This window comes from Chaetodon auriga, chromosome 4, assembly GCF_051107435.1.
Source record: "Chaetodon auriga isolate fChaAug3 chromosome 4, fChaAug3.hap1, whole genome shotgun sequence".
In the NCBI taxonomy this organism is placed as follows: Eukaryota; Metazoa; Chordata; class Actinopteri; order Chaetodontiformes; family Chaetodontidae; genus Chaetodon; species Chaetodon auriga.
In genome coordinates this window covers 27,491,579-27,499,483 of record NC_135077.1, presented here as the reverse complement: position 1 = coordinate 27,499,483, position 7,905 = coordinate 27,491,579, and the positions used below count along the sequence as shown (strand labels likewise).

Sequence of the window (7,905 nt, the reverse complement as noted above, 5' to 3'; positions counted from 1 at the left end):
GTGTTACAGAGGGAGAGGAAGAAAATTAATAAAAACATATCCAAAAAATAAACAAACATACAAACAACTAAGAAATAATTCAGTTAATACAAAAAACATTGTGTGTGAAGGGGTGACAACATAAAAAGAATATAAAAGATGAGGGATGTAACATTCATGACAAATATTATATCAAATATTGTATAATAATTCACATACGTAAAGAAAAATAAGAAACAAGAATTAATTAATCAATATACTGTAGGAGGTTGACAGTGGTGAGGAAGTAGTGGATGTATGTTAGTTTCTGTATAATAATAACATTTTTTTCATTTTTTTGAGTAGTAGTAGTAGTAGTAGTAGGAGTATAAATAATGATATCCTTAATGATGCTGTAAGTATTGTCAGTAATAATAACAATGACAATGAGAAAACAAAGAGAAACAAAGAGTAAATATTAAATAATGAAATAACATATATAATAGAATAAACAAGAAAATAACAAATAACAATAATGACATATATTATAAATAGTAATTTTACTACTACTGTTACGGGTATTGATATACAGTACGTTATGAGTATGGTACTGTCGATAACTGCAGCTGAATCATTAGTATTGTCATGATTTTCCTTCCCTTTCCTATTTTTTTCTTTTTTCCTTTTACCCTCTTCTATGTATGTATGTACGTATGCCATAGAAATATAATCCATAATAATGTCTGAAGGTGGTGCCGCGGATGGCCGTCTCAGCGCTGAGCTCTCTGGTACTTTCTTTGTTTTTGTTTAGTCGTCATGTTTTGAGCTGTGCCTCTCCGATACAGTACAGTCTGGAGGAACTGTTCAACATCATTAAATCTACTGGTCAGACTCCACTTTTCATCAAGCTGAGACAGTGGAGATTCTGTACAGCGCTCGCATCTTCACATCAAGATGAATGAACTGGTGCTCTGAAACAGAACACACATGGACTTTTGCAGATCTGCCAATCTGCACTTTTTTGAAGCCTGGCAAGTTAAAATGTTGATACATCTGCTAAGATTTAATTCTTTCAATGCAATATTTTAAGTTGTAAAAGTTAAGTAACTAATGAATGTTTACTCGACTCTCTGATTTAAAAGAAATGAAGATTTCATATCACTCATTAGAAGACCTTAATGCTTTAGCTGAAGATATGAATTTTTAGTAGTATTACAATTTATTTTAGAAATTAAGATTTATTACAAATGTTAAGTTTCCTTGCTGTCTTCAAGTTTCACATTGACTCAAATGAAAATGAGTTCTATAAGTTCTGTGTAAAATGAATGACAGACAATTATTAGCAACATTTTTACATTTATTTTTAACAGTAAAATCTCACAGACTGAAAACAATTTTCTGTTTAAGATGATGTTTATCAACTGACTCCATAAGAACAATTCCAATTCCAGTTCAAAGTATCTGACCAAAATAATGATGTTGATGTCTGCCACTAATGCTGAAGTGACCGGAATGGGCAAGGAAAATCCCACTATAAAACTACTAGACCTCTGCAACTTTGACATGGCAGATTCAACTGTATAACAAAACAAAGAATATAACAAAGCACAATTAACATAAGGAAGAGGGTTTTTTTTTGGTTTGTTTGTTTGTTTGTTTTTTTTTACCAATGTGTGCATTGGGTCAGGGAGAAAAGCAGCTGCAAGATTCTGACCACAGTGCATGGTTTATGCTTTGTCTACTCAAACAGTGCCAGACAATTGAACAATGCCAGAGTCTTTTCAAAAGGCCTGTAAGCTTCAAGTAATAAGTCCAAACAGTCTACATGCAGTACCTCAGGAGTTTGTTTCTTAGTCCATGAATTATTTCATTCATCGAAGGGGGGTACTCCAAATTCACAGAGTAGTTGAGACCCATTAGCATGGCACACCCTCTTGGCACATCATGCAGCTGATGCATGATAACTGTCTCCACTACCAGCCCCACATTGAAGGCCTCAAGTGGAGAGGCATCCTCTAGTACAGTGGTTCTCAACAGGTCTGGCTTCGGGACCCACCATCACCCCTTAATGACAAGCCGTGACCCAAATTGAGGGAAAAAGACGGCACTGCATAAAAAATCCTTTTCAAGATAAAAGTACAGGTTTTATTTCTTAACACTTTTTTTTCTCCAGGCAAAGGCACACGACCTACTGAAAACCAGTCCCAGCAGTTGAGAATCACTGTTCTAGACCAGTGGTTCTCCACTGGTCTGGCTTCAAATGTAGTCTGAATGTAGTCATTGCATGATCAGGATCAATGACAACAAGTACCACAGGGTCTTTTTTGGTGAGTTGGTAACACCTAAGATGCTTCACAAAGCTTGCTGTGAATGGTTCAACAATAAATGACGTGTCCACCCACAAGACAGATTTCCAGTATTTTGCAGGGAGCAGGTGGATCCTACAAGGACTTGAGAGACTCATCACCTGGGCAAGGATGAGTTTTAAGCCCTCCAAGTCAAGGTCCATGGTGCTGAAGAAGGGGAAAGTGATTGACAAGTTCTGATTTTCCACCTCAGGAACTGTCATCCCTTCCATCACAGAGCAACCTGTCAAGAGTTTGGGGAAGCTCTTTGACTCCAGCCTGAAAGATTCTGCCACTATCTAGAAGTCCAACAAAGAACTTGGAGCTTGGCTCACCAAGGTTGACAAGTCTGATCTGCCTGGTAGATTTAAAGCCTGGATCTACCAGCATTCCATCCTGCTCCGAGTCCTGTGGCCCCTTCTGGTCTATGCAGTAAGTGGCTGGGCCTTCCACACAGTCTCACCAGTGCTGCACAGTATGGAACGAGTAACATCCTCCAGTTGCCCTTCAGTGGTGAAGAATGTGAAGAATTCATAGTGGCACGCACCAGAGAAGCCCTACAATACAGGGACTCCAGGGACAGCAAGGTGTCATCAGCCAGCATTGAGGTGAGGACAGGAAGGAAATGGAAGGCTGGGAAAGCAATGTAGGTGACAAAGTCACGCTTGAGACAAAAGGCACTGGTGGGCACCATGGCGACAGGCAGAGCAGGCTTGGGCTACTTCCCAAAGACTCTGGTCAGCCAGGCCCGTGGCAAGGAAAGACACCATGTACTCCAGGAAGAGGTCCCAGCAGGCGTGGAGGAAGAGCAGGGCAATGGGACTCTGGCAGCAGGGAGCGTGGACAAGGTGGGAGAGTGCACTGCAGTGTAGGATCGCCTGGACAAACATCTTGCAGGCAGATTTCCATCGGGTCCATTCCCTAGTACAAGCTGTCTACGATGCCCTGCCAAGCCCAGCGAAACTCCATGTCTGGGGGAAGAGCGAGACACCCTCCTGCCTTCTTTAGAACAGAGGCTCTTTAGAACATCTCCTCAGCTGCTGCTCAAAGGCTCTGGCTGATGGTCGCTATCATTGGCACCATGACCAGGTGCTTAAGGCAATTGCTGAGAGCTTAGCCTCAGCCATCAGCAGCAGCAAACACCATCATGCTCCAAAGAAGGCAGTCCCTTTCATCAAAGCTGGAGAGAAACCCTGGGCGTGCCAACTAACAACAGGCCTCCTCCACACGGCCTCTGACTGGCAGTTGCAGGTCAACCTGGGAAAGTAGCTGAGGTTCCCCCAGCACATTGCAACAACAAGTCTCTGCCCAGACATGATCATTACCTCTGAGGCTTCAAGACATCTGATCATCCTGGAACTTACGGTGCCCTGGGAAGAGCGTATTGAAGAAGCCAATGAGAGGAAACGTGTTAAGTACTAGGAACTGGTGGAGGAGTGCAGGGAGAGAGGCTGGAGAACCTTCTATGAGCCTATAGAAGTCGGCTGTAGAGGTTTTGCAGGACGTTCTCTTTGCGAAGTCCTCAGTCGTTTGGGCATTATAGGGGCAGCCAAGAAAGGGCCATTCAATCCGCAAGCGAAGCCGCAGAGAAGGCCACAAGGTGGCTTTGGATTAAGAGGGCTGATCTGTGGACTGCTACTGGGAAGCAAGTTGGGACTTGAACAACCCCGGCTGGGTCGCCTGGGTGAGGGTGTATGATGTTGCGAGACCCGAAACACCCAATGATCCCAGGATACCTCACTGAGGATGTGTCCCTGTGCATCCATGAGATTTTTTTTTTTTTTTTTTTTGCATTGTTTCCTTTTCTTTCCCTTTTTTCAATTATACTCAATAACTTACACTATTGAGTTGGATGAGCAATTAAAATTCTTACACAGTCAAGACAATGAATGGTTTTAAGTTCAAAATTGGAAAACTTAAAAAAGAGGAGTATGATACCCAAAACTAATCATGTTACATTGAGTTAAAGGCAACAAACAAGTCGAAATAACTCAAGAGGGGTGTTATTTTTTGCAGTGTTCAGGGAAAACCAGGGAAAGTGGAATCTGCTTCTACCTTAAGAAAGGTTGTTGTACAGATGTCACAGTGTTGAAGAAATCATGTAGCCTTCATATAGAGACCATTTTCATAAACTGTAAACCCTTTTACTCATGTCGGAGTTCTTCTCATTTATTCTGGTCGGTGTTTACATCCCACCTCAGGCCTGTGTTAGAGAGGCTTTAAAACACCTGGCTGACCAAATTACTAATATGGAGCAAAAACATCCAGACTTCCTACTCATTGTTACTGAGGTCTTCAACAAAATAAATCTCAGCCACAAACTACCAAAATACAGACAGCGTCCCACAAGGGACAGTAATATAGTAGACCACTGCAACACTATAGTTAATGACACATATTGTTCTGTCCCCTGTGCAGCGTTGGGGCTCTCCGATCACTGTTTGGTCCATCTTCTTCCAGCCTACAGGCAGAAATCACAATTTGCTTAGCCTGTAGTTAAGACTGTGTAAAGGTGGACCACACAAAGCTGGTCTGGATCAACTCACTGACACTGTGACATATTACACTAGTTTTTGTAAGGATTTGTGTGCCGCTAAAACCTTGTGCACATACAACAGCAATAACCCATGGTTCTCAGCTAAACTCAGGCAGCTTTGCCAGGCTAAGAAGAGGCCTACAGAAGTAGGGACAGAGTCCTGTACAAAAAGCCAGAAACACACTGGCAAAGGTGATTAAAGTAACAAAAGGGTACGACACCAGAAAGCTGAAGGACACCTTACTGCAGAACATTACCAACTACATCCCATCCCCCCACACAGCTGAGAACCATCAACTGGCTGGCGATCTGAATACATTCTAATGCGGGTTTGATAGGCCCACATCAATACCCACTCATCAGCATCCTCAACAACATTGTTTCAACTGTGGAAACCTTCAAGTTTCTGGGATATACTGTCTCCCAGGATCTTCGGTGGATTTCAAACATAGCCGCAATCATCAAGGAGGCACAACAGAGGTTGTACTTCCTGCATCAGCTCAGGGAGTTCAACCTACCCCAACAGTTGCTGATCCAGTTCTACACAGAAATAATCCAGTCTGTTCTGTGCACATCCATCATCGCCTGTTTTGGGTCTGCCAAGACAAGAACAGACTACAAAGACAGCTGAGAAAATCACCGGCGCCAACCTGCCCTCCATACAAGACTTAACTGAGGAAACTGACAGGAAGCATCACTGTAGACCTCTTACATCCTGGACACAACCTGTTCCAACTTCTCTCCTCTAGTAGGCACTACAGACCACTGAACACCAAAACAACCAGACACAAAAACAGTTTCTTCCCACAAGCCGTTACCCTGATGAACAGTTAGCTAGTCATACAGTGTCACTAACCTTCTTAGACCAAAATATCCACTGACTATCCACTAATGGGCAAATTTTGATGGTCAGCATCGATTGCTGCAGATTTTTGTAAATGTCCTTTTTGTCCTCATTGAGCCGTATGTCTTTTTGTTCTATGCAAGTACATTGAGTGCAATGTTTAAACTGGAGTCAAATTCCTCGTATGAGCACACAAACTTGGCCAATGAAGCCGATTCTAATTCTGATTCTGACAATAGAAATGTGTATCTCAGTCTTGCAATGCTATATACTCAATTTGGTGCTGATACATTAAAAATCTAGCAAGTTCTCTTCATATTACTGTTTTTCAAAACGTTCAAAATAGCGGAAAATTCATCTTGGCAGACTTTTATAGCCCAAGAGGCTTTCTTTGTAGAGCACGTTTAACAGGGGCTCTTCCTAATCATTTGTGAGTGTGCCTAATTCCCAAGAGTTACGGGACCGCCGCACTAACTTTGTTTGCTCTACTTGATTGATTGATTACTTTTAAGTGCAGTAACCCTTTTCATTTAAATACTTATTTTTCTAATATTATTATTATTCTTTTTTTATTTTATTTAATGCGTTGGTATTCAATGGTTTCAATTTGTATTGTTGTTAAAACAAAACAAAACCATCTTCATCAACTTCAAATATTTGGAAGCTTCTTTCCACAGACATCAATATGGTTATCAACTTAAAAGACTCTCATGCAGTCGACCTCCACATCATGTCAAATCTCATCATGTTGCTGTTTGTGTGTTCGTGTGTGTGTATGAGAGAAGGAGAGTGATGGGATTACTCTTGTTATGTGGGATCAGATGTGCTCTGTTTGTCTGCTTTGTGTCAGTGGGAGAGGCTGGTCCCAGTCAAAATGTGGGATCACTGTCAGGATCAGTCAGAATCTCCAGCGGCTACAACACACAGCATTTGGGTATTGGACATGGCCAACTTACCACTGAATTCTTTCTGTGTGCGGTTGTGTGTGTTGATGTTTGCACTGGTGGATATGTAGTATTTTCTGTCTACTAGTCTTTGTGAGTTTCTCTCTCAGTAACTATTTGTCTGTTTGTGTGTACATTGGATATCTCGTCTTTGTCAGTGTAAATCTGTCATTGCCTGTTGTCATTGAGTTTGCCTCTCTTTGTGTTCAAATTACAGCGTAACTCTTTACTGCATAATTCTGCTGCTTTTTCTCTTTGGTTTTTCACTCATCCTGTTAGGGTGTGTGTGTTCCTGTGTGTGTGTGTGTGTGTGTGTGTGTGTGTGGTGTGTGTGTGTGTGTGAGAGAGAGAGATAGATAGATAGATAGATAGATAGATAGAGAGAGAGAGAGAGAGAGAGAGAGAGAGAATGGACCCCAGGTTGACTTGACCTTAGGAAGAGACATCATTCATTTTGTGATAGATATTACAATATTCAGTTACTGAGTTATACCAGAGCTTTCAGCCATACCCTATGGCCTTCTTCAGCAAATGGAACTCACCTGTCTCCTAAGTAAAGTACTTTGATCATGTGATAACAGGTGGTCATATATGGGACGACGTTCTGTGTTGCTTGTCTCTGTTCAAAATGGTTTTTGGTGTCAAATGTGAATGTCCTACTGGATCTTTCTACTGTCTACTGACTCCTGGTCAATGACCCCTTCCCAGGCAAGGCTGTGGACACTGAAGGTCTGGCCTTGTACCCACACTTGCAGTCTTGATTACTTAAAAGCGCATTCACATGCCACCAGGTAAAAAATGCCTCACATTTGAAAAATGGCAACTCATAGTAGACCAAGAACTGCTTTTGAATGTTTCCCACAATGCACCATGGTCTATTGTGCACCAGTCCAGTTGTCAGTAATGTTTAAGGACCAACACATTCTCACTCCCAACTCATCATATACAGACGATTGGTAAGGACCCTTTGGCATCACTTTTTAAGGCACTGGGTACTCGCAGTCAAATTTACAATAATAAATATACAACGTCCAGTGATATACATTTGGAAAAGATTTTGCATTTCTGTCCTCTACTCACTCTACCCATATTCCTCTATCACCTGTGGTGTATCCATCTAAAACTACTTTTACCTTTCATCTTCTCTCCATCTGAATGCCACAGCTCCCCTCTTCCTACCTTAATTCAGGGATGATGCTGTTGTAAAACAAGTGTAGTGTCTTTACCAATTGCTCTTTTTTGGCTCTTTCTCCAATCGTCAACCCCTCTATTGATGTT

At 41.7% G+C, this 7,905-nt stretch overlaps 1 pseudogene; it reads left to right on the top strand.

Moving 5' to 3' along the window:
• Nucleotides 1-697: 697 nt before the first annotated feature.
• On the top strand, nt 698-4,001 carry LOC143319075 (uncharacterized; annotated as a pseudogene).
• The last annotated feature ends 3,904 nt before the right edge of the window (nt 4,002-7,905 follow it).